This window comes from Canis lupus, chromosome X (genome assembly GCF_011100685.1).
Source record: "Canis lupus familiaris isolate Mischka breed German Shepherd chromosome X, alternate assembly UU_Cfam_GSD_1.0, whole genome shotgun sequence".
Classification (NCBI taxonomy): Eukaryota; Metazoa; Chordata; class Mammalia; order Carnivora; family Canidae; genus Canis; species Canis lupus.
In genome coordinates this window covers 1,790,971-1,818,967 of record NC_049260.1, presented here as the reverse complement: position 1 = coordinate 1,818,967, position 27,997 = coordinate 1,790,971, and the positions used below count along the sequence as shown (strand labels likewise).

The 27,997-nt window shown below is 48.0% G+C and overlaps 1 long non-coding RNA gene across 1 annotated transcript; it reads left to right on the top strand.

Moving 5' to 3' along the window:
- The first annotated feature begins 37 nt into the window (after positions 1-37).
- Positions 38-9,732, top strand: LOC111094877. The gene is made up of 3 exons (XR_005385889.1): positions 38-692; positions 8,172-8,300; positions 9,394-9,732. It is a non-coding gene; the product is annotated as an uncharacterized LOC111094877 (long non-coding RNA).
- Positions 9,733-27,997: the final 18,265 nt, after the last annotated feature.

Here is a 27,997-nt window from a genome sequence, read left to right as displayed (position 1 = left end):
CGCTACAGAAAGTTTGCCAACCCCTGGTCTAGTCCCACTTTACCACTTTTGGTAAAAAAAAAAAAAAAAAAGAAAGAAAGAAAAGAAAAGAAAAGAAAAGAAAAGAAAAGAAAAGAAAAGAAAAGAAAAAAGACTTCCATCCATTGAAGTTATGTTTTCTTGTAGACTTACACAAATGCCTAAGAAACCGAATCTCCTTTGAGGATGGACGTGGTTGCAGCACAATAGTCAGCACACAGAAAGCCTCGATTAGGTTTGTTTGCATGGTTTCGAAGGTTCCAGGCAATGAACAACCAATGAAAGAAAAATAAAACTCTGATCACGTGGATCTTTGTGAGAGTTAATTGCCTCTTGGTGTGTGCACAGAACCAACGGTAAATTCCTCTCTCCGGCTCATCCTCCTTTTCCTAATCTTGGGTCATTTTTTATGACTTGATCTGAATCATATGCACTGCTTGGGTTCAAGGCAATTGCCCAACATCCCCCCAGAGTCCAGAGGCACAGATGGGTCCCAGGAAGTGGGAAATGCTCCAGCCGTACCCAGATCAACTTCTGCTTACAAACAGAGAGCAAAAGCTCCCCGGCAGGCCCGTGATGGCTGGAGCCCCCGTCCCCCTGACCCCTTCCTTAGCCGACGGAGCTGCTGAAGACGTGCTGCTGGCCACGCTGAAGCCAACTCAAAGGCCTTGCAAGTGAGTTATTGATTGTTTACACTCAGGCTCCTTTCTGGTTTGGCTGCAAACTGTGCAGTTGGTGGGAAAAGGCTGTTTGCTGTCAAGTCTGGATGCCGTGGGCCTCGGCCTTGCAACACACTTGGGTCAAAGCAGCGGCGAGCAGCGGCGTCTCCCAGCTGCCGTCCCCCCCACCATGAGCCCCTTCTCTGAGGCTTTTGGTGACACTGAAAGCATTTTCTCAGCAAAAAGCCTGGCTATTTGGGTAAACTCAAAACGTGCCTGCTTCTTCGCATGTGTGTTTGTTTTGTTTCCATTCATTTTAAAAGAGAAGGATCATTCTGGAACCTTCCCTCCACATCTGCCTACAGAGGAGCCCCGGCCCCTCGGATGGTCCTGGGCTACAGGCGTTTGCTCAGGCTCCTTCCTCTCTGTGGTCCTGGCTGCTTTAGAACAAGCACACCCGTGTTGGGTTGTGCATCGATGTGCACACTCTCCTCAGTGGTCACATCTCTCTGGGCTTCTCCAGCACACATGCTGCACATGTACACGTACCACACACTATGCACACAGGACACAGACCGTACATGTGCACAACCACATACCACATGCATGCACACATGCACATGACAGGCTACACACACACACATTACACATGCAGCACACATTCTGCACACGTGACTCATATACACACAGCACAGACTACACACTCATCCACATACTCAGATGCATACTCCCTGCATATGTGCATGTGCTTGCACACACACCACACACATATGCTGGCACACACGTGTGCCCATATTCATGCATCACACACATGCACATGATAGGCCACATACCCCACATGCATGCACACACTTGCACTCATGACACAAATAACTAAAACACACACGCACCCTTTGCACATGCTTACACACACATGCCCATATTCATGCACTCACACACATGCACATGATAGACCACATACCCCACATGCATGCACACACTTGTGCACGCATGACACAAATCACTCTCCTATACACACACCCTTTGCACATGCATGTGCTTGCACACACACACTCTGACGCACACACATGCTTACATTCATGCACTCACACACACCCCCAAGGGCCCTTCCTGTAACTACAGTGTGGACGGTCAGGATGTTTCATAATCGATATGATGCACATAAATGATGCCTGAGGAAACATTTAACACTTTTCATCTGAAAATTCACCTTTTGTTCCTGGAGACACACTAGCAAAAGCTCCCCAAATGTCTCAGATGGTGTCTGCGTGCAAGAGGTGTAAGCACTAGGTGGTTTGAATCATTCCCATACTTAGGGCTGCATCTGCTGGATTGGATACCTCCTCCTGTCATGTGATGCGTAAACTCAGAAACACACAATCAGCCCTGATTTTCACTTTTGCGTGTGTAGGAGGAAGCAGCAAGGCATTGACATTACAGTATCTGCAATAATGTACTAAAAAACAGCGAAACCGTTCACAGAATCTGGCTTTGGTTTAGCTGTTGCGAAAAATGAAAATTCTTTCGACTTGCGCAGCAGACTAACTCCCAGTCTGGGCAGCAGACATGTCCTTGTGGCCACATAGGTGGACCCGTTGCAGGGAACAGATCGAGAAAAGTGCCAGCACGAACCCAGGGAAGGCACAATCAGAAGCAAAGCTTCTCTTTCCAGAGTGTCATTTTTCATCTTGAAAACTCCCACTTGAAAGTCTCAGAAAAGAATGTGGTGTAGAGAAACGCATGCTACGTGTTCTAAAAATAATCCCCAAACTCAGGGAATGCGGACAAGACATATTTGCCTCTTGCTCCCACAAAGTCCCATGGGGTATTTCTCAATGAGTGGTTCTCTCGGGTCATTCTTTGTGGGGTGGTCAGCCCCCAGAGTGGTTCTTCATGGCCTTGCCCTGCTGATATTCATGCTGCAGACTGGTGTGTGTGTCCCAGACATCCCCAGACTTGCTCCCTGTCACCAATATGGCAGAAGGGACGGCACTTGGACGCCTACATTACGAAACACAATACAACCTCCATCTTGCTCACCATCCCCGCTGAACCCTTCACGCTGGGGGAAGCCAGCAGCCCTGTCACAGGCAACCTTTGGGCAAGGTCCACATCACAAGGGACCGAGGAAGTCTTTCTTCCAACGGGGATGCTACTGGCCACTCTTGCTTTCCAGTGATGGCAGCCTCCACCGGCATCTTGGCTGCAACCTCATGAGCTGGAAGCCCCTGCAAGAAGCTCATGACCCTCAAAAACTGTGTGCCACGGTGAATGTTTCTTCTTTGAAGCGTCTAAACTTTGGGGCAACTTGTTACGCAGCAATGGGTGACTTATGGAGCCTTCCTGCAGTCACTCAGCAGAGGACCCAATGCCACGTAGGGATGGACACCAGCATCCATGGCCTCCATCGTCCCCAGAGCAAACACAGAATGGTACAACATGTGGCACAGCCTGCATGCATTGCTTTGCAAATCCCCTTCTGCAAGACAGCAACTTTGTTCTTAGCGACCATAAGATCATAAAGCCTAACGATCGTGCCCGGTGAAGACTTTCATTTATTAACGCTTCTGATGGTGTTCAAAGGAACTAATAATAATAATAATAATAATAATAATATCGACTGGGACTAAGCTATGTTACATCTTTCTTTAAAAACGACTTCCCATGAGTGATTTCCGCTCTGTACCCCCGGGAGGACGTGGGGGTATGAGACGTGTGCACACACAACGGTGCCCGCAGTGCACTTGCACGACTGTGAACAGCTGAGAGTGAACACACGTGTGTGGACGTTCTCCATGTTGGGGTTTGCCCTGAGTTTCCTGAACTCACTGCCGTGCAAGAGACCATACCCATTAAAACACAATCGGTACAAGCACAGTGACCTGAAGCTCCGTTACGCACCGTATTATCACGACAGCATAGGAACTGTAGCGATTTATTTTACGACTTGCATGAACAAAACACGTTCTCAGGCTGGACTGTTGCATCATCGATAAGGTTAACTATCCCCGGTGCCTAGGTGGGAATTGAATAACACACATTTTGGGTGACTTCTCCTATTACGTTTACATTTTCCTGCAGATACGCATCCCCTTCTTTCTTCTATGTAGAGTATATTGCTCACTTTGTCCAGTCTTGGGATGCCACCGGTGGGTACAGATTTATTTTATTTTATGTTTCTTTTTTTTTTTCCTTTTTTAAATTAAAAAAAATTAAATCACAGTAGAGTTAATGTACAGCGCTATATTCATTTCGGATGTGCGTACTGTGATCGAACGGTTCTCTGCACGACTCTGTGCTCATCATCATAAGTGCACTCTTCATCACCATCACCTGTTTCCCTCATCCACCTGGTAACCATCCATTCATTTGGGAGAGATTTATTATTTAAAAAAAAATTTTTTTTAAGATTTCATTTTGAAGCAATCTCTACACTCAATGTAGGTCTCAATCCTACAGCCGTGGGATCATGAGTCGCGTGCTCCACCGACTGAGCCAGCCAGGCACGCCAGGGAGAGATTGATGTTAAATAAATTGCATTGCCCAAAACTAGTAACCATGCTCTCACATGCCAGAGGGAGACAGAGAGAAAGAGACAGAGTCAGGGCAAGCATATGGTCCTACAATCCCAGCCCCCTAATCGATCATGCTGATGACCGTTCCCTAAAATTCTCTGCCCTCCTAGCCCTCCAAGACTTCATGTTTCTATCAACAACCTCTATTTTATTTTTTTTAATTTTTTAAATTATTCATTTATGATAGTCATACAGAGAGAGAGAGAGAGAGGCAGAGACACAGGCAGAGGGAGAAGCAGGCTCCATGCACCGGGAGCCCAACGTGGGATTTGATCCCGGGTCTCCAGGATCGCGCCCTGGGCCAAAGGTAGGCGCCAAACCGCTGCGCCACCCAGGGATCCCCAACAACCTCTGTTTTCAAATGAGGCACATGACCCTTTTCTATTAAAAAAAAACAAACGGTGGTCCTAAACGTTATATTAGGTTGAAAGGTACCCTCAAATCTACCTGCCTGCTGTTCATTGGGGTCCGTGTCTTCCCAGAGTGATCAGAATAAATTTCCCACTTTCTGGAACAATAATGTCTCATCTGCATTGCAGAATGTAGATTCACATTCCCCAATCCATTTCCTTATTTCGATGACACAGAATTCTGGAGAAACCTTCCCAGTCAATGGGGGCATATGACGTTCCTGCTTCGGGGACTCCTTACGTATGAATGAGCAACGACTATTCCATTTAGATGAATTATTTTTAAAAAAAATATCTTTGGCCCCCTTCATATCATTTAGAAATGTCCCCCCCTGAAAAGGAGCAGATGAACGATGTCTGGAAATTTCCGGTTATGACTTGGACACCCCCGCCCCCTCTGACCGCGAGCTCTTACGTTCGTAGCAAAGACGTTTGGGTGGATGGGAATCAGGGCACTTACGTTCAGGCCACGTGCAAAGAAGCAAACAGTGAATTCCTAATGTGCCATTTCTCCATGAAATGAATCTCTTTCCCTGCATGCTGCTGCGGCCGACAACGATTTACACAGCAAATGATGTATCATAAATAAGCTAAGTGTTCAGATTGGTGTGTTAGTAAATCTTCTCCTGCAAATAGAGACAACATGTTCGATCTCACGTTGCCTTCTGGACGCACACGTCTCCGCGTTGTTACCATCTCCCTCTCAGATCGTATTTATGAGGTTGGTTCACGCGCTGGCGTTGGGATCACTGTTGCCGCTATTCATAGGGTGCTACGAAGCATTTCAGCTCAGCTTCTGCAAGATCTTACACAAGAAATCGCGTCTGGCTCGCTTCCAGTGCCCCATTGTATCAGGAGCCAGTGTTTCTGTGTATCCACCAGGCATCATTGCAATAACGAAACACCGAACTGTATTTGCATTTTTTTTTTTGAGTCACGGAGCTGCTGATTCCTTTCTCGGACGAGCTGCACCAGATCCTACGTTGTTTCTCTCCAGCGGAGGGAAGACCTGACATTTTTCTCTCTCTACCTAACGCGCCAAAGTATTTTGGACAAAGAGAAAACCAGAGAGTGAATCATTGCCCGTATGGAATTAAACATGCACCCTGGAGTCAATGTTTCCTGTCGCCGGTGTCCCCCTGGATCCCTGCATGGCCCTCTGTGGGTTCCATTGTCACTTGTCTGGGAGGGTCCTTGTTGACCCCATGGCAGGGCACCCGGGCTCAGCCGTGTATCTCCATCTGGTTTCCATATTCAACTTCTGGACCACGTATCGTGGGGCAGGAGGAAGGGGGCATGACCCTTACAGGAACTTCCTGTCCTCATTCCCGATTGTGGCCACTTCTAGAGGGAAGAATGGAGAAGGTGTCCCTGAGCGGTGGCTCTGCCTCCTTCATGGAGCTCCTCTACTCTCGTGACCCTAAAAGCAATTTCTATGTGTCCTTCGCATGCGTTTCTGCCCGCACAACACAAAGGGTGTGTTCTTGTTGTTATCGTCGTCACCGCAAGATGATATATTCGGACTCCTTGCATTTTTTTGGTGATAGAGCTCTGCTCTTCCCTCATGCAAGAGTTCTGTGGACATAAACCCAACCATGAAGATTGGGGTATTCAGCAAGAAGTTGGACGGGGAGGACAGGGCAGCAGACGGACATCAAAATGGCCCCAGACAAAGTCATTCCAAAGCGTCTCATGGATTTGTCAGCAGGCAATCTCATCTGTTCCATTCTCATCTATTTAGAAGTATCTTCTCATCTTCCAACCTGGGAATTCAAGTGCCGTGTCTACCATACTTTTCTATTTTATGAAAATAAGAGGATGGGACAGTAAGTCAATAAGTTTATGACATAGAATTGCTGGTAAAAAAATATATATATATATATTTGACGAAGATCCTCAATGGTGGGGCCATGTACTTACTTACTTTTTAACCCTCACTAGGATGTATTTGAGTGTCCCTCTTCTGGGAGACTGTAGGGTGTCAGGAACACAGGTTTTGCTATGCCCAGGACAGAAAACACAGATGAAGGCTGCAAAACCCATTTATTGGCCTTGTTTCTTCATCTCTTTTTAATGTTGACGTTGACTGTTGTCGTGTACTCGATAGGAAGCGACTTTTGGGATCTGCAGAAGGGAAGACTGGAAAGCAAAGAGGATGCTGTGCCGTGGCTCTCTAGCTGGACATGGAAAGCCGGCCTCTGGGACCCGAGCCAAGACTGTAACAGCTTTCACGCACATAAGGAAGGAGGTGTGATGTCTCGGTTTCCCTTTTATTGGGATGTAGTCACTTTGGAACGAGCTGTCCTGGTAGACTAGGGGATTCCAGATGTTCCCCGCCCAGCACCCAGCTCTTTTGGCTAAAGGAAAAGGAAACCTCCAGAGCTGCCGCCAATGCTGTTGGGGATTCTGGGCATCTCCAGGAGCTGGAGGGAGGCATGGTACCATAATCACAAGGCTTGAATGTCACATAAAGTGTTTTATCACAAAGGCAGGGGAGAAAGGCATCTGCCAGGCACAGTGGCAGCCACGTGCCCTGAGCTTCTGGTGCATGAGCAGCCGATGTGCACAATGCAAGGGACTCATGCCAGTTCTATCCATGGGCGGGCTGGAGTATGGGATGCCCACGGAATCTCCTGTAGCGGGACTACAAGGTGGGCTTTGCATGAAGATAAACGATGGATGCTTCCCACGGCAAACCTTGGCGGTCATCGGCCCACTGGACTCAGCCAGGTGTGGGCAGGCTTCCCCGGGTCATAGGGGGAGAGAGACACTGATGTCCGACATGTACCCACACACAACACCCGGCTCTTCCCACTGTCGGAATCCCCTCAACTCGCTGCTCTCGTGGGATAGAGGCAGGGGACCCCCCGCGTCCATAAACGGAGACTGACCAAGCTTCCATCACTTCGCCAACACAGCACAGCCGCGAGGCAGGGCAGTCAGAATGGGTTGGTTCTCCTTGGGCATCCTGCCGTGTACATGTGCGGGAAGGACCACATACCGCTTAGCCGGCCCCCTCAACCTAGCCTCGCCTCAACCTTTTCTTTTAGGAAGTGACGCCACTCATTTGAAGGAGCGGCAACTCTCGATTGGTGCCCAAGCCATCTCTCAGAGGCTCCATTTATGCATTTCCTATCCATGCCCTGCTCCCCTGGCCACCCCATCTGACTCTTGTCACCAAAACTCTCATAGTCAAGATCAGATCTTTGTATCTTATTGCCTGAGATGGATCACGGGCTTCTTACCCGCCCCCTAGTCCATGCTCCCCTCACTGGGCATGAGCATCCCAGCCCCCTACTTTGACTCACTGACCATCATGATATGACCCCAGCATGGAAGCTCTAACCTCTTCTTTAGACACAGCCCTCTTCCCCTGATCCCATGACCTCTAATCTCTATGGATTATCCAATTATCAACTCCCCACAGAAGGACCATCCATGCTCACTCACCTTCTCCCTGCTTGGTGTAGAAATGCTCTTCGGCCTTTCTTTCCATCCCTATGCATCAGGAGCAAGAAGTTCCATGGCATCTTCCCTGTGGACACAACATCACCAAGCTCAGGCCAGAGGATGCCCACTGACCTGCCATGATGGTTCAAACACCTGCCACCATTGGGGGACCAGCTGCTTCCTTTCAGGTACAAGGTCACGCTCCCAGACCTGGGATCCCAGGGCCTCCTGGAAGGGGTTCATACATCCCTTCCTAACACCAAACTCCCCAATTTTCCCAGCCTGAGCTGGATCCCCTAATGTCATTTTGTGTTTTACACCTAGGGGTAGCCCTCTTCCCTTATGTTCAACTCACATTTTAATTTCTGAAGACTACTTTTTAGCAATCTACTAAATGTCATGGAGACTGTCTTGCATCTCCAACTGCTTGTTGATCTCAGGAGATCTCAGGCCCCAGCCAGGACCTGCTGGATTAGAATCTGCATTTAACGGAATCCCCAGGTGACCATGTGCGTCCCTGGGTGCCAGCTTAAAGCTCGCTATTTTGTCTTCACCGTGGTAAGAACGCCAACCATGAGATTCACTGTTGAACAAAATTTTATGGGCACATTGCATGAAAGTTGCCTACAACCTGATGTCTGCAGCATGATCATCTTGATCCACTGATACTTTACACCTGCCGAACCCCATCTCCCCATTTTACTCTCTCTAGCCCCGAAGAAACAGCCAACCTAGTCTACTCCTGGGAGATAACCATGGTACACTCCCCTCAGTGAACCAGAATCCTGTGGTTCTTGTCACTCTGCAGTTGGCCCACATCACCGAGCAAACGTCTCAAAAGCTCATCCATGTCATTGCCAAAGCACAATTTCCCTTTTTGAAGAGATGAATGGTATTTCCATTGTATGTGTGCACCACACTTACTCCGTCCAGCTTTATTGATTATTTGCCCCCCTGCTTTGTCGAGATACAGTTAACATAAAACATATTAGATCGTGTTTAAAGTGTTCTGTGCGATGATTCGATGCACTGGTGATACCTTGAATTTGATATTTCCCCCTCAAGTTATGGATTTGCTTCTCCTGCATGGCTCCCTCACCATCTTAGCCAGGCTCATGCATCAGGACATGATGCCCAGAGACATTAATTGCCTCTTCAATCCCAATAGTGGCAGGGGCTGAGGGCAGGCTGCCCCCAAATGTGCCGCATTGACATGTTGATATTTTAAATAGAAGCCACTTAAAAGATGGGACACTCAGCTCCTCCTCTGTCCCCTTGCAGGTGAGAAATGAATCTGCCGCGTGCAAGGTGCCCTCTTGTCCTCGGAGAGAGGGAGACATCCTTATCACCACAGATGGGACATGCGGAGCCCAGAGGGCTGGATAAACAGAGCTCTTTACTCCTTAGGAATTTACTACCCCCACCCCCGCTCACATTCTGTTTAGAATTCCTGACTAACTGGGGCTCCCAAAGTGACATTCTCTGTCTTGTCCATAACTCACGAGATTTATTATCTCTTTGAAAAGCATCAACACTGCCCACCTTGCTTAGTTCTTTACGTCTTAATCTCATTGTTGGACCTCCATGCTCACGGAATAAAACTTTGGGTTTTGTTTTGTTTTGTCCTGTGAATCTGTCTTATTTGAATTTCAGTCTTAGCCCAGCTGGGAGCCCTTGAAGCTGGTAGAAGAAGAGTTTCTCCTTCCCTTCATAGACATGGCATTTTGATTTCTACCTGACTGCCCACATCCAATCCCACTTTTCCAGATTCTGGATTTTGTCCTTGGTGAGGACTCTCCCTGGCTTGCAGGTGGCACCTTCTTGCCATGTCTTCTCATGGTGGAGGGAAAGAGAGCTCTGGCCCCTCTTCCTTTTCTTATTAGGGCACTAATCCCATCATGACAGCCCCAACGTCATGACCTCATCCCAACCCAATCACCTCCCAAAGGCTCCCGCCTCCATATACAAGTTTTTGGGGGGAGGGGGACACACATTCAGTCCACAACTGGGTGCAATGTTTTTATGCCTTATACATACTGCTGTGGGTAGATGGTCAAAACAGAACAAACAAACGAAAGAAATGGAAAAACCTGATTAATTCCATGCACAACTTGGATATATTTTAGAGCAGAAAATAACATAATATCAACTAACAAAAGTAGCATATTAAATTCTATATTATGAGAAACACATCTTCTCAAATATGCCTCCCCAAAATGGAACAATATGGAGCAAAATATTAACTGTGTTTATCACTTGGCTGTGACCCTCTGAGTAAATTTTCTTAAAAAATATTGTTTTATTATGTCATGTCATGAGCACTGGGTGTTATATGCAACTGATGAATCACTAAGCTCTACACTGAAACTAATAATACAGCATATGTTAACTCCCTTGAATTTAAATTAAAAAAAACTTTTTATCACAGTTGTACACACCATAAAATTCACCCATTGAAAATATATCATTCATAGGTTTTAGTATATTTATAATGTGAAATTATCAACACAATTGATGTTAGAGAATTTTCATCACGTCCCAGGAAGGAACCCTGTCGTCATTAATACTCCATAACCCACCGCCCTCCCCTGGCCACCACCAATCTGATTTCCGTCTAGACCAATTTGCCAAATTTGTACTTTAATATGTGCTTTGGTTTTCCTGGTTTGCTATGATGTGAGCATATTCGTTTCACAATAATTAAAAGAATTGCATATTAAAATTTCTTCTGAGGGGGCACCTGGCTGGATCAGCGGGTGGAGCATGGGACTCTTGATCTCAGGGTTGTGAGTTCAAGACCCATGTTGGGTTTGGAGATTACTTAAAAATAAAATCTTAAAAAAAAAAAGAATTAAAAAAATGTTCTGATAAAAAGAAGTACATGTACAGGTAAAGTGTAAAGTCACAGACTCCAGGAACAGATGAGCTGAGCGTTGGACATCATGATTCTGAAAAAGGAGCCACGTCTCTGGTTGGTCTGTCTTCCTTCAGACTCACATGCTTTCCCCCCTCAGATTTTCCTTCTTAGGTTGGTGCATTTTCTGAGTAATGCTGATGAGTTTGCCTTGACATCAAGAGGTCAATTCTTCCAAAAGTTTGATATTTTTTTTTTGAATGTGTGTCTAATATGCTACCCGAGCAGCTGCTTATTACCACTGCTAGAGGCATTTGTTTGGACAGATTTGCTTAGATCAACAGACCTTTGAACAACTGTATAAACAGCACCAGTTAAAAGCAGAGACTCACAAACACTGTTCCCTTAACTAAGGGGGTAAACACTGGTTGGACCATTTCTGGCCACTGGGGCTGGAATCCAGAGCCTAGCGTTGGACCCCACAGGTAAGAAACTGCTCATAATATGATATAATATAATATGATACAATATAATCATGTAATATGATGTAATAATATAATGATGCAATATAATATGATATAATTAATATGTTATGATATGATGCAATTAATATAATATATGACATAATGGCAAATCTCGGCCATTGATTAAGACAGATCCAGCTGATGCATAATGTAATGTTAAAGGTTATAGGTGTTGGGGCAGTAGATGCATAAGTGAATCAATGAAATTCGATTTGGATAATGTGCTCATTTGAATAATGCACATATTGGGTAACTACCTCCCTGGTAAATATTAAAACATAAACTACATACAACAGACGGATCGCCCTGTGCTATTTTTGCAACACCTTCTGAACCTACAATGACTTGAATGCTAAAAGTTCCCAAACGTTTGAAAGGGGGAGCAAGATAACAGCAAGAATGTGTATCTGTTTTCCGTTCTTGTCACGTTTTAAGTGATAGAATTATTCTCAAACGTCGAGGCAGTTGGAAGGAGGTTTGGAGATTATCTGATGCAGACTGGGATATAAAAACCAGAAGTTTCTTCTTGATTTTTTTTTTTTTTTACTTTTAGGGTCATAAAATTGGTAGGACAAAAAAAATCAGTATTTTAATTTTATTTTTTTTTAGTTTCAGGGGTAGAATTTAGTGACTCATTCATTGCAACAAAAACAAAAAACAAACAAACAAAACACACCAGTTCTTGATTAATTACTTAGATTGAAGGCACCAGCCCATGACGCCTAATGTCAGAGGAAGGCCAGCGAAATGTTTATACGATTTAGTTTCTCAGAACGTGAATCATGCTTTCATGGTAGGTTTTGACTTCTATTTTTTGCCATCTCGGACTTGAGAATTTATGACCCAGGGAGATGGGGGGTGGTGGGGCCGATCCCGCGATATGGATCAGGCTCACAGCAAGGAGAACGTGGGCACAGACTCGGGTGGGAAAGAAACAGGGTTTCTGGAAAGTACACACATCCCTGCTCGGCCTCGAGTGTTAATCCTGAAACATGCTCGGGAGCAGCTGATGGTGAGAAATCCAGGCCACGTGGGACCAAAAACTTGGGTAGATTAGAGGCGATACTGAGAGGGGAAGAGCAGGATGCGATCTTCTGCTCCCACCGCTGAGACCGTTAAGGGAACTTGCTGCTTTTGACGAACCCATCGTCTGTAATCTCCAGCGGCGGCCGGATGACACTGTCCAGGTGCCTCAGAGTGAGTGGCCCTCAGCTCGTGCTGCCTTCGGCGCCCCACGGCCTTGCGAAAACACGGTGGATACAGCTCTCCTCGAAGCCACAGCCCCCAAGTCAGGCTTTGCGAGCAGAACCGTGTGGCTCGGCACGTCCAGCCTCCACCCCACTTAACTGCCGGTGCCAAAGTGAGATGATTCCTAAGAGGAGCTTGTCCGATCCCCAGGATATAACTTGAGCCTCGCTCACGTCACAGCGACTTGTGATTTGCCGCCTGCGTAACCGTGTCCTCTAGTCCATGCAGGCCGGGGAGAACGGGCGTGGCTCCGCTCACGTGTGGCCTGCGAGCTAACGGACATGGCAATACCTTCAGATAGCACCGCGCATCCCGCGAACGCTGTCACGTCCGGGACTCACAAGTCCACAGATGCAAGCACATCCAAGGCTCCCGGAGACGCGTGGACACCTGCTACGAGACGAGCGTCATTCCTCCGCTTTGCCTCCTGAATGATTTTCTGTGTCTGAATCCCTTCCAGATCCTCTGCTGGAAAGCCAGGGTTGGCAGAGAAAACATTTCCCGATGTCATGTTGCCTGTTGAGAAGGAAGTAGAGTGGACTGACAGGTGTTCTTTCTGTCAAATTTTTCTGCAGCTTGGAGAAGATTTGATTATGCTTCTAAATTTGAGATCATCCCAGATCCCGCACAGTTGGAAAAGCAATGACACCTTGAGATCCCTTGTATTTTTCATCTCCTCCCCCCGCCGGCCCCGCCCATGGCGATATCTTGCAAAACCATGTCCCAGCCAAGATATTCACTTTGTTGCCATCCAGACACAGAACGTTCCATCAGAGCCCTTGTACCCCTCACCTGCTTTCTTCCAAAGACAACATCTTACAAAACCACGTCCCAGCAGGGTGTTCCCCTTGTTACCATCCAGGCACAGAACATTCTGTCCCAAGGATCCACTCTGCTGCTCTTGCACAGCTACACCCACGTGCCTCCCCCTGCCGCCCTAGGCTGAGACCTGGTGACCCCCAATCTGTTCTCCAGCTCCATCATTTTCTCATTCCTGGGATGACCGAGAACTGGATTCATGCACTATTCGTGCAGCTTTAGGGATTGGCTTCTTTCACTTGCTGTCACTTTTGCTGGAGAGTCTCCCAAATTGTTGAGAGCAACAGTACTTTCCGTTGCTATTTTTGTCAGGGGCGGGGGGTGGGGAGCAAAAAGCAAAGCACGACTTTTCTGGAGCAGATACAGGCACCGGCCAGGGTTTCTCCGTAGACCGTGACATCGCACGGCGTACGCTTGGCAGTAAGCGAGCATCTGTGGGCTGTCGGGCGTCTTCAGAATGAGGGCTGCGGCCTTGCTGCATGGGAGGACACGGGACGCCACGGGGCCCTCGGAATGCAGATGTGCTCAGAGAGCAGCTGCAGACACACAGGGCCGGTCTGGGGCCCCGGGCATAGCCATGGGCCCCGGGATAGCTGTGTGTGACTCACGGCAAGGCCACCTCCATGCTGGAGCCCGTGCCTTTGCAGTGAGTGCACGAGGGTGGACTCTGTCTCTGAGTGTCTCCGCACGGACTGCACTTCCAGCTTCCCTGGGCGTCCCTGAGCTGCCCCTGTCGTCTGAACGACGGATCTCACCGCTTGAGCCACGTGGCTGCAGGCGGAGTCCCGCTGTAGGGGTGTCCTGAGAACGGGCCACCCCGCATGGCCGTTCCTGGGGAGGACAGTTGCACTGCACCGCAGGTTCTCATCAGAGGCCTCAGAGGTGTGCATGGATTGGCTGCGAGATCGCTCACACGTGGGGTGGCTCCCGCGGAACTCGCTTAGCGCTTGCTTCATGGGCCATGGCCGGGCCATGCCCTCAGGGTCCACCCTTCTTGGAGATGGGGGTATTGGTCCCAGCAGGGCTGGCACAGCGGGGAACAGAAGGGCGAGATGCCGGCAGGGCAGCCAAGTGCCGAGGCTGTTCTCAACGGCCATGTGTGCCCCTGCAGAGCAGCTGGGAGGCTGGGCACGTGCATGTCCCCCAAACCCACATGCAGGGCTTCCTTCTGGGTCTCAGCCTACGCGGGCATCCGGGAGCTCCCTGCGCCAGAGACATTGGCCTCTGCCACGTATCCCTGTGGCCCAGCACTTCCTAAAGGCAAAGTTACATTTGCTCTTTTGAAGTGCTTGACCGTTGGGGCACCTGGGTAGCTCAGTGGTGAAGCATCTGCCTTCAGCTCTTGTCAGGATCTCACGGTGCTGGGATCGAGTCCTGCATCAGGCTCCCTGCTCTGCTCAGCCAGGCATCTGCTTCCCTCTCTCCCTCTCTGCTCCTCCCCACTGCTTGTGCTCTCTCTCTGGCTCTCCCTCTCGAATAAATAAATAAAACCTTTAAAAAAAATAAAGAAAAAAGTATTTCACCCTCGTGTCAGTATTGATACTTTCTCCTCAGCTCTGCTGACTCAATGACAAAATATTTTACAATGAGTTAGAATTCATGGCCTGGGTGACAGGCACTGAGGAAGACACATGATGAGATGAGCCCTGGGTGTGACACTATATGTTAACAAATTGAATTAAAAAAGGGGAAAAAAAGAATTCACAGCCTCAGCAAAATGCAGATTTGAAACCCCCCACCAAAAACTCGGCAGACAACAAAGAAATCTGAATGAGAATGCAAAGCCCTGATTTTTAAGGATTTGAGATGTAAAGAGATACTAAAGTGATAATGAAGATGAAGGCAGGGTCTTCTGAAATAAATAAATAAATAAACAAAGACCAAATAGATTTCAGAAGAAACAAAATATATTTATAAATATGTATGTATATACAGGTATAAATATGTATATTTGCATGTAGATGTACACCTGCATATGTGTGGGGGTGTATACAGGCACACATGCATTTGCACACACATGAATGAATACGTACTCTTTCATTTCCTTTTTTCTTATTTTTATTTTTTTAGTTTATTTATTTGTTCATGAGAGACAGTGAGAGAGAGGCAGAGACACAGGCAGAGGGAGAAGCAGGCTCCGTGCATGCAACCCGATGGGGGACTCGATCCCAGGACCCCAGGATCCCGCCCCAGGCCGAAGGCGGCGCTAAACTGCTGAGCCACCCGGGCTGCCTGTCATTTCCATGTTATATACACACATACACACACACATACACATACATCCATTCTGCTGAAATAATTCCAACCACAAACAAAGGAATTAAATGCCGTCATACATGATGTGCATATACATCTATATACACATGCACAGTACATGTAAATATACCATCTGTGTGCAATATACACCCAAAGGTGTACGTATGCACACGCCCATTTTTCATACATGTACATGCACACATATAAAACACTTCACACAGGGATCCCTGGGTGGCGCAGCAGTTTGGCGCCTCCCTTTGGCCCAGGGCGTGATCCTGGAGACCCGGGATCGAATCCCACATCGGGCTCCCGGTGCATGGAGCCTGCTTCTCCCTCTGCCTGTGTCTCTGCGCCTCTCTCTCTCTCTCTCTCTGTGACTATCATAAATAAATAAAATTAAAAAAAAATTTAAAAAAAAAACACTTCACACATATGTACGTCGATTTGCTGAAAACCCAAAGGACTAGTAAATACAAAACAAAACGAAAAGCAATCGAGAAGCTGGAGGGTCATGCTGAGTTCAGGGAAGTAAAGGCAAAATGGCAAATGCTACAAGTTTAAAAGTCACACGGCAGGGCAGCCCGGGTGGCTCAGCAGTTTAGCGCTGCCTTTGGCCCAGGGCCTGATCCTGGAGACCCGGGATCGAGTCCCACATCGGGCTCCCTGCATGGAGCTGCTTCTCCCTCTGCCTGTGTCTCTGCCTCTCTCTCTGTGTCTCTCATGAATAAATAAATAAAATCTTAAAAAAATAATAAAAAATAACTAAAAGTCACACAGCAAAGGATAAAACGTTTCCAAAACCCCAGGGCAATACATGTAAATACACCATCTGTGTGTTTCTACGGACACGTGTCTCTACGCACACACCTATTTTGCACACATGCACGTGCACACACGTAAGGAGTCTTTTGGAAAGATGGGGCGGGATCCTAGTCGAAATAACGATGAGGGATCCCTGGGTGGCGCAGCGGTTTGGCACAATCCTGGAGACCCGGGATCGAATCCCACATCGGGCTTCCGGTGCATGGAGCCTGCTTCTCCCTCTACCTATGTCTCTGCCTCTCTCTCTCTTTCTCTCTGTGACTATCATAAATAAATTAAAAAAAATTTTTTTAATTAAAAAAAAAAAAGAAATAACGATGACTGCTAGTTTTCCAAGGTTCGTGAAGACCTTCCTGCTCTGACTCCAAAAGCCTGGTGCGGACCATGAACACACAACCTGACGCATCCAAGGAGCACGGCACGGGGCGTCCAAACACACACAAGCATCGCTTAAAACATCTACAGCGAGACACCCGGGCCGCCTGCAAAGCAGCCAGCAGGACCTGGACAGGATGTCCCCACAGCGCCAGGAGGAGCTGGAGACGGGGACAGTGTGTGTCGGGCACGGGAAGGGCGTCACGGGCTGCCTGGCATTCTGCATGGAGCGAGGTGTGTCCGACCCCTGAGCCCAGAGGAAATGCTCTCGCTGACCGCATGGCTGGGGGTTCCCCAGGGCCACAGGGGAGATGGGGGAAGAGATGCGACGGGGAGTGAGCAGCAGACCGAGAGCCGGACTGTCGTTGCCCACAGATGCCGACTTCATGTACTCGCTGGCTGCCACCACCGGCGATAAAATCACCGGGACCGGGACTATAGGAGGGCACCGCAGCTTGGGCATGATTCCCACGGCACCCATGCAAGTCATCGCCAACACCAGCCATTTCTTCAACAACAGGGGAATCAGGTAGCTTTGCTGGGGTCTGCTCGCGTCATGATGCAGGTAAAATCTGTGGCTAATCACGGAAATCGTGCACACTGAAGAATGCAGCTTTCTCTGCAAAAACGGGGTGGATTTTTAAGAAACAAAACCCAGAATTAACAGAAGCCAAGGAAACGGGCGGTTCGTAGAACGTAGGAAATAGATACACAGCTGGGAATTGAGAACCTCCGTCAAGTGTCGCCCATAGAGATGGATCGAAAATATGACTCAATCAACCTGAACTCTTAGGATTGGGCTAAAAAGAACCGAGCTCCTCGCTACTTGCCAAGGTCTGAGAATAATCACTGAGAAAGTCTTCCCAGGGACATGCTAGTAGGAAAAGATGAAAGAAGGAAGGAAAAGGAAGGAAAGAAAGAAGAAAGAAAGAAGAAAGAAAGAAAGAAAGAAAGAAAGAAAGAAGAAGAAGAAGAAGAAGAAGAAGAAGAAGAAGAAGAAGAAGAAGAAGAAGAAGAAGAAGAAGAAGAAGAAGGAAGGAAGGAAGGAAGGAAGGAAGGAAGGAAGGAAGGAAGGAAGGAAGGAAGGAAGGGAGGGAGGGAGGGAGGAAGAGGTGAATAAACGTTAGTTCAAAGCGATGTAAAAAATTGCCACAAAAAAGTCCTAATTAAAAAAAAAAAGTCCTAACAACGCCCAACTTTGCAGCTAGTAGCGTCTCGTAACTACACGGAGCGGGGTTTGGAAGAGTCATAGGAATAAAGGGAGCAGCCCACAGCCAAGCTTCCTTGCTTTGGGCGCATCCTGCCTTCAAAGGAAGGACGAGTGATTCCTTATATTTCTCTTTTTTCCTTTATTTTGTATGTATGTATTTATTTATTTATTTATTTATTTATTGCAGCAGAACTGGACTGGCCTCCTCCCTCCTGCCCCCTGAAGGAGAGTCGCAGCCAGGTGCCTACAGCTGCAGGTGCATCCCCGGTGGCCAGCTCCACCAGCTGCCTCCACGCCCTCGCCCAGCGTGTGTGCCCAACCTGGGAGCACCCAAAACATCAAGTCTCACTGGTGCAAAATGTCACGATTCCGGATACAGGGAGAACTGAAGAAAATCTGGGCTGCGTTGGGACTTCAGTGACCCACATGATGCACCGGGCACCGCGCACTGAAGTGCACCCAGGGGGCTGTGTGAGGGCTGCGGAGACCCTTGAGTTCCTGCAGGCCCGGGCTGACCTCATAGAGGCCTGGATGCCTTGGCCACCACCTCCCCCAACACGTGTGCACCACGAGCCAGGATGTGTGCGCAGCAGGCGGCCGTAGGGCACATGTGGTCGGGGAGCGCAGGCACGGCCAAGGGCAGGAGCGCATGACCCCGAAGTGTCTCACCAGCCCGCCAGGACCCCGGTCGAACCCAGATGGAGCAGCTCTGAGGCCTCCTCCCTGCTTCCCTTGCCCCCCTGCTGGGTTTACGCCGCCTCCCGAGCTCTGGGGCTGCCCCCAGGTGCGTGAGTGGGGCTGCCCCAGCTCCTGACTCAGCCAGGGCATGCACAATGGGTTGGTTCGGGCGGCTGGTGGTGTGGACCAAACCAGACACAGGGACTTGTTTCTAAACACCGACGCGGGCAGTAGCTTCCAGGTCCTTGATGTGTTTCCCTGACCCTTCCCGGCTCCGGATGTCCACACCCGGTGCACACCTCCAACCCGGTCCTTGACACCCACGGTTTTCTGCATCAGACATGCCCGATGTGCAATAGGCCGGAACATCTTCTCTTTCTGCTCTCTTCTCTTTTCTGCTTCTCTTTCTTTCTAAAGCTGAGCAGGACAAAGGGAAAGGCATTCGCTGTATCAGAGGCGCTTCCAGAACTGGAAGTGGGTTCGGGATTCCTCACGCTCACTCCCTTCTGGCACGGCTGCACGCACAGCATTTTTTTTGCACATTAAGGGAAGGGATGCTTCAGTTTCCAAAAGCAGTGGGCGAACCCTTGTGCAACCACCAGACACCTGCAGATCAATGCTTGACCTCAGCACTCACCCGAATTTGAGATTTATCACCTGTCGGAGCAAGAAGCACTGGAGACAACAATGCGTTTTCCTTTTTTGTTTAAAGATTTTATTTATTTATTCGTGAGAGACAGAGAGACAGAGGCAGAGACACAGGCAGAGGGAGAAGTAGGCTCCATGCAGGGAGCCCGACGTGGGACTCGATCCTGGGACTCCAGGATCACGCCCTGGGCCTAAGGCAGGCGCTCAATGGCTGAGCGACCCGGGTGTCCCAACAATGTGAGTTTTCATGCAAAACCATAAGTGCTTAAATCACCAGCCCCTCCCAGTCTTGGCCCCTCCCTTTGAGCCAAAAGGAACAGAGGCGCCCTCCTCCTCGAATCCTCTCCATATTACTATTGGTTTCACACTCTTAAACATTTCTTAGCTACCCTCCCCCAAAAAAGGCCACGCGTCATTTCTAAACCAGTTTTCTTTTTCTTTAAAAAAAAAAAAAATCCCACAAAGGAAGCCAATCCAACAATGCATTTTCCCAGCTACCATGTTTTTTAGGTTTGCTTTATAGACAAGCCGTGGAGGTGGTGAATGGAACTTTTCACGACTCATCTCTCATTTTTTTTTTCTTTCCTTTTTTAGTAACAGTTTTTTTTGACCGGGGTGGTCTTCTTCTCAGAATAAGACAAAAATTATTTTTAACTGTACTATAAAGGGAGCGATGAACAGCAGTGGATGCCTTTGGGAGTTGAGTTTGCCTCAGGTCTACACAGAGATCTGGTCTCACCGCGCCCACGTAAAGAAGGAACACTTCTGGCTCGGTTATGCTAGAAAACTATGACCGCCATATTCCTTTTACCTCATGTGAACTTTCAAGTTGTGCTTTAATTTATAAAGAACTTTTTAAAAAAAAAAAAGTCGCACTGAAAGAAAAGAATGATGAACCACAGACAGGGCGGACTTGCCGCCAAAAACATCGTCTCAACAGCCTGACCAGACTTCACCAGAAGAAATTCCATTGACCTAATTTAGAAAGGGATCGGTTCGGGTTCCCAAATTATGGATTCCTCGGGGATTTTGAAGAGCGTTTCAAACACTGGACGTTTTCCACGGGTATTCGTTAACTCGTGGATGACATGGCCCTGGGGTTGTGAGATGCAATTTAATTGTCCGGGGGGTGCCATCCAAAACTTTTGAAAAGTCCTGGCACCGGTTAAAGCAAATCACAAGAAGGAGCATCTATGGGGATGAATGTGTGGCTTCTCTTCCACGGCGTAGAATTCTGTGTTGCAAGAAACTGTTCCTTAAAGGGATCTAAGATGGTTTTCTTCTCTTCCTTTTATTGTATTTCTAAACTTTTGATGAATCGCTTTACTCTGTTTCGACTCCAGGACCTTGCAAGTCCAGTCGATGTGGGTGTCCTTACTGTCGCGCCCATGCGACGACGCTGCGCATGGCCGAGATTCACCAACCCGCGTAGGCCAAGGGTCGGCACAGTCTTGACGTTGGTGCGTCCATCCTCTTTACTAGTGGTGTCCCTTACCTTTGGTAATTGTTCCATAAATGCCATTTCCATCAGCACACTGTTAAATCAACCAAACCGTCAACAGAACCCCGCGATAGCACGGTCACGCTTCAGAGCTCCTCTGCCTCTGCCTTTGACATCAAACCCAACGCTGAGAACAAAGCGAGGCAAAGCCCCAGTCTTGGTGCAGCGGAGCCCAGCAATGAGGGAGGAGAGCGTGGTAGAAATACGAAACGATCCCTTTGCAACTCCCCTGTTTTGATTTGGTGGCGAAGGAAATCCAGGTCGCGTCTTTGTTGGCGAGATGTGCACGGAGCAGAACACGAGGCAAACCCGCAGCTTCCCATGAAATGTGTTGGGGCCTAAAGAGTTTCGGAAGCAGCCGGGCCCGTCTATGCCGTGGCATTTCCTTGAGTTTGTTTGCTCGCTCAACACAGATATGTCAGATCCTGCTCGGGCTCTGGATGCAGGCGGGATGGAGACGGGAGGCTTCTCCTCGCAGCCACCATCAGACCAGAAGGCAGGGCAGATGCTTAGAAATGGTAGGCCTCCACTTTTAGCTTGAGGGACATTCCTTATTTGTGCAAGACTCTCAACAACTTTCCTCATTTTAACTGGGTCTTGCTCTCATCTTTTAAGCTCCCTTAAGACAAAACCGTGACCTTATCACCCCTGGGCTTCACATTCGTCTTACTTTGTCAGGCCTGCAACTCCTCCCCGTGCTCATATCTGTTCATCTGCTCCTGGTCAAGGGAGCGGATTGGCTTGTCTTCCGCTGGTCTTCCCTGGGCGACCTTGAAACGCCTTCCCTGTAATGTGGTCATTGGAAAGATTGGCCAAAATCTTAAACCATCCAAGAATGAGGTCATCTAAGCTGCCATGTGTGCTTTATGGAGACAGAACCGGAGAGAGGCCGCCGTTCCAAACCCGATAAGACATCTGCACTGTCTTAGAGGGGTCAGGCCTTCCTTCAAAGGTGTCTTTGCCTGCAATGTATTGCTGAACACCCGTGGTAGCTGGCTGTTAAACAGAAAGCCACAAGGCAGACCGATGTTTGCCAAGCGCTGCAGGGAGCACAGAGCAGGGAGTTAAGAGCCTAATGGGGATGAGGTCTCCATTTGTGGGCCATAAAACATTCCTGGAGCTAGAGGTGGTGTTTGCACAACATGGTGAATGCACGAAATGCCCCAGGATGGTGCATTCTAACGGGGTCACAAGGGTGTTATCACTTGGGTCCTGTTCCCTTCAAAATCTTATATTGAAGTCCTAACCCCTGCACCTCAAGATGTGACCTTATTTGGAATTAGGGCCATCGTACGTATAACTAAGTCATACTTTGGGAGTTTGGGAGTCTAAGCCAATATGACTGGTATCCTTATAAAACATGGAGAATCTGAGGCCACGGGGCTGGCTCTGTCAGGGGAGCACGCACGACCTCTTGATCCTTGAGTTATGAGTTTGAGCCCCACATTGGGCATAGAGAGTACCAAAAAAATAATAAAATATTACAATGTTTAAAAGGTGGAAAATCTGGGCTCAGACATGCACACACAAGCAGAACAACATATAAGGACAGAAGCAGAGATTGGATGAGGTGGCGACAGACCAAGGAGCACCAATGATTGCCAGCTGTCTCCAGGACTGGGAGAGGGACGTGGAGCAGATTGTCTCCTGGGGCCTCCAGAAGGAACCGGTCCTGCTCACGTCTTGCTTCTTGACTTCTGAGCCCCAGAACTGGGAGAGAACAAATGTCTGTGGCACTTTGCTACAGCATCCCACGAGTCCATACAGATGGCAAGATTCGTGTTACTCGCATTTAACCACAAGAAAAGGAACCGGTTATGAGGATGTGCGTATACATCAAGACGTGCTTTAATAATAGACGTAAAGTGGAATGAACAAAGTGGCCAGGGTATGCAGGTGGACTTCCGAAGAATCAGACATTCACAGTGAGTGATTCACTGACCTAACCCCGCTACGAGGTACAGCTCCTGTGTCCCCTTGCTCACTCCATTCGTGGGCTTTGCCCAGATGCGGTGTCCATCTTTCTGTGTCCAGATTCAGGAAGCACTCTATCCCAGAAGCACAGGGTGGGGATGTCTGCCCACCTCCGCGAAGGACTCCAGGAGAGTTCCATGGGGATGCCCCTTCCGGCTGGATGACTTTCCACCTACCCAAGGATGGAGAGGCCAGCTCCCAGCATCTGAAACACAGACATGAGGCTGAACACCTCATCTCTTCGCTCTGCAAGGACAGCCCTGCCAGGCAGAGCCAGACTGCCAACCTCACGGCGGGGGGGGGGGGGGGGGGAGGGGGGGGTCCTCGGGACAGTATGCAGCTGAGGGATGGGTGCATGTGTGGAGGTGATGACATATTGGCACCGTCTGCAGCAGCTCCAGGTGGCACCGTTGTAAAGCGCTTGGCACCAGGACACGGGTGCCTTGGAGGGCCTCCATCTCTGGCTGGCTGGCTTTCAGGGATGGGCTGGTTTGTGGTCCGTGATGGATTGAACAGGTTTGAAAGAGGTTGTCATGGCTCCTTGTTGCCGTGGCTGCAAAACAAACAGTCTCGACCTAAGATTGTGGGAGCTTTTTATTCTCACTCCAAAGGGTGATTCAAGGAGAATGAATGTGGAGCAGGCTGGCATGTAGGGACCAAGTGCCATTACTTGCGGACTTGGCTGTGTAGGGGTAGATCTCAAATATCTACCCAAAAAAATGAGGTCAACAGTGTGTGTCCTTTAGAAGATACTGTAGGAACAGCAGTGTGTCATATATACATATATCATATATATAAAATATACATATATACATATATTAATTAACAAATTAATTATTCGTCATATTAATTAGTAATATAATATATAATGCATTTTATATGCAATAATATATTTCTATATTATGTCTCACACATATTGAATATATATTAAATGCATGTTATACACACACACATATACCTGTATATTTATTGCTCTAATTTATATGAATATACTTTACTAGATATTCGTGAATTTTATTATTCCCTTCTTACGTATGCTTGTAAGCATACATATGCAACAAATACCTGCAGATTTCTTGTCATATATCACATGGGACTGAATCTAGGGCAGCCTACAGTGGCAGGAAGCAGATGACGTTATCTCCTGACGTGGCTTCATATAGGTAGATTTCAAATAACGAAAAAAATGATGTCAACATGCATTCTTTAGAAATCCTCCCAAATGTTTATATGTGAACGTACAAATAAATGCACAATAACAAGGGCGCCCGGCTGACTCAGTCTGTAGAGCATGCAGAGGATCTCCGGGTTGTGAGTTCATGTCCCACCCACATCGGGTGTAGAGATTATTTAAAAATAAAATCTTCCAAAAAAGACATGATGACAAATATATATAAACCTATTTGTATATATACTAACAACATAAAATGATAATATGCATAATGCATGTATCCACTATGTAACACATGTACCCACACATATGTAATTCATATAATGTATTAAACTATATACTATGTTTAAATATAAATATTAATATGTATAAATATACACATTTATATACATACATGCACACGTACACAAAAAATCTCTATTTTTTGCTACTGTTGTGTTTGTGTGCACATATATGTTGTCCTTTGATATCCATGTATCTGTTATCATTATTGATCACGTGAATTTTTGTTGTATATTATACACGTATCATGCATTAAATATACCGTGTTCACATGACACTGCTTATATGACTAAATTCACCATTGGTTATTTATGTTTGCGTTGTGTAATACGCTGTGATTTGTTATTTATAATGAACAGATACGTGCCTATGTGTACATTTATTTGTACGTGTACGCACCATGCGCATGTCTGCCGTGCTTTATTATATACGCCTGGGCGTCTTTTTCTCGACGTGGCTCTCATTGATATTTGTGCATAGCTGCATATTTGCTGTTGCTTATTTACGTCCCTGCTCACGATGCACTAGCTGTCGGGATTGGTGTTTAGTATATATGCATGTCTACAGGTACTGTTATGTTTCTGTTATATATGAGTAGGTTTGTTGGCTGCTGACAGGTGGAACCCATGCTCCAGAGGAGCAGCTCACACAAGGACATGAACATCCAGAAGTGGGCATCGCTAGGACTGGCTCTAGTCTGTGTGTCTGTCACCCGGAGGGGCCACCATATGTGATTCTTGAAACAAAGGTAGCAAACGTTGCTAACGGGAGAGCTCACGCAGGAGCCAGCGACCTCAGCCGCAGCTGGGAGACCATCGCTAGCGTCTGCCCTCAGGATAAGCGCTTCCACCCGGGGTTGGAGGCAGACGAACCCCAGGACACCACACAGCATTGCGGGGCATCGAGGGAGGCAGGGAGGTCACGCTATTGCAGAGACGGGTGCACGCAGCCTCGATCCTTGGCAGCCCCGCTATTGTTCTGAGAGCCAGCCTGGCTCGCCATCTAATTCAATCTGGCTCATGATTTCACAATTTCTCATAAACTAACAATGGAAATTAGCAATGTGTTCAATTCAGGACTTGGCTTTAAAAAAAAGAAACAACCCAACTCTTGTGGGATCGTCGTTTCAAGCACCATCAGAAACGCAGAGTCAGGGGGCAGCAGGCTGGGTGGGGGGACTTGTGTCCCAACCTTTGTTAAATCTGAACCGGAGGAGACCACAAAGAGATCCCAGCAGGGCTCCCCCGCCCCCTCCCCAGGGTGACTCCCAACAAAGAAACAAGCTTGAAATGTCGGATCCACTTTACAGGCTGTTTATTCAGCTGGAGCGCAAACCCAGCTCCACTGAACCAAGACGACAGGATGGAAAGCTTCCATACCCCTGGCATCACTTGATGAGCCGGTTTTTCAAAGCGGAGAAGGACACAAAGTCAACATGGGTGAACTCAAAAAACCTCACGTCCCTTCGGAGCTCCCGGGCATGCCGCACAAGCCTGTGCTATAATTTTCCATCTCACCTGGCGTAAGGCACACCTGCCTTGGGCTGAGCTTGCCAGCAGCCCTACAGACATGTATGTGGTATGACCTGGTCATTCTGCTGCTGGGAGTCAGGCGGACAGTTACGGAGTCAGGGCCGGGGTCCCCAGCGAGGAAATCTGGAGTCAGGACAGCTAAAATCAGACGGCACCGACGATCCTGTTGTGCAGCTTAGACAGGGCCGCCTGAGCATTCTGCTTTGCAGCCTTTGCAGAAATGGCTTCTGCAAAATGTCCTAAAATAAGGCAATGAGCCACAAAAGCATTTGTCAATATTACAGGCAAGGGGGCAGTTAAGACTTAAGCCCCCAGATGTCAGCAAAGAAGAAGGAGAAGGAGAAGGAGAAGAAGGAGAAGACCACCAGCAAGGTGGACATTAACCTAATAGGTAGACAGATATGTGGCCAAAGCCCAGATTGGCATGACTCAGCACATTTAGATTGCTTACCACAATTCAGCAGAAGTCCCCATAAAAACTCCTAAACTTAGAAACACTGGGGCAACCCACTCGGGCTTTCCTCCCTCTCCAGGAGCTTTAGACTCTTGCTCCATAACCTTAGCCGCCCACCACTCTATGTCTGGTCTAGCTCTCCATTCTTCAAAACAGCATGACCAAGAACCCAGGGAACTAAAGGGAACACAAATCCTATAATACTGGGGACTGGGGGCCATCCCATGAATCGTATGATGCTTCCTTAGCAAGACCCCAGGCATCTACTCACCGGATTCCAGTAGAACCATGCATATCTTGTGAAAACCGAATATGTCCCCAGACATTGCAACATGTCCTCTGGGGGACAGAATCACCTCCAGGTGACAATCGCTGCCTTTGATGATGGACAGAAGAGCATCTACAAAAAAAAAAAAAAAAAATTCCTCCAGATTTGTACTGTTCAACTGCTGAGAGGCACATCCCGCGCCCTGACATCATTCTTTCCAGGTCACACCGTCATTCGGCCAACGTTTGTTCAGAAGGTCGGTCTCGGTTTCCTGACAGCAAAGCAACACTGATGCTTCCTATGAGGGCATCCACTGGGCCTCCCAGGCCTGCTCTCGCACCTGCCTCCAGGAAAAGCGGCTGAGCACCCACTCTGACCTTTCTGCTGGCCTTTCTGCCTCTGAGCCCAGTTCTGCCTCTACCTTCTCGGCAGCACCTCCTCCAGCTGGCCTGGATTGGCGGCTGAGCATACGCTTCAACTTCACAGAAGCAGAACTCTTCCAGAACCTTCTGCCTCCTTCGCTGGGCTCTCACCTGTGAAGACTCGACCCAGCTGCCCCAGCCCTAGGAGAAGAACCACTGCTCTCTCTGACTGTGGACTCTGAGCCCCCTCTCACCTTTGCACAAAGCTCTGGTGTGTTCTTGGCTCGTCTCCACTTCCCACAGAGCAAGTTTCCAACATGTTCCCTGCATTACCATGTATAGCTAGCTGGTCTTGCTACAAGCATGGGTGTGCTTGCCACCATGCATGGAAGTGTGTGGGGACTCCATGCCACCACCCCACATGCTCATGTGTCCACAGATTTCCTCCCAACACCCCCGACATGCACACAATGCCTTGGACTCCCAACAGGATTCAGGACATGTGATAATTCATCGCCAATCACACCTTCCTCAGCAGACCATTTATCTAGAATGTCCCCTGAAGTTTTCACATGCTTAGGGGTCTGTCTGAGGTCTTGACTCCCAAGTGTTCAAGGACAAAGGCTTACTGAGATATCATGCACTACTGTTTTTTGTGAGTTTTTTTTTTAAGATTTAATTTATTTGAGAGAGAGAGAGAGAGAGCGAGCATGAGCATGAGTAGAGGTAGAAGGAAAAGCAAGTCCCCGCTGAGCAGGGGGCCCAATGTGGGGCTCCATCCCAGGACTCCAGGATCATAACCTGAGCCAAAGGCAGATGGTTCACCAACTGAGCCCCCAGGCACCCCATCATGCACTATTTCTCATCTTGTATCACGTGACGGGCATTTTATGACCATGTCAACGTG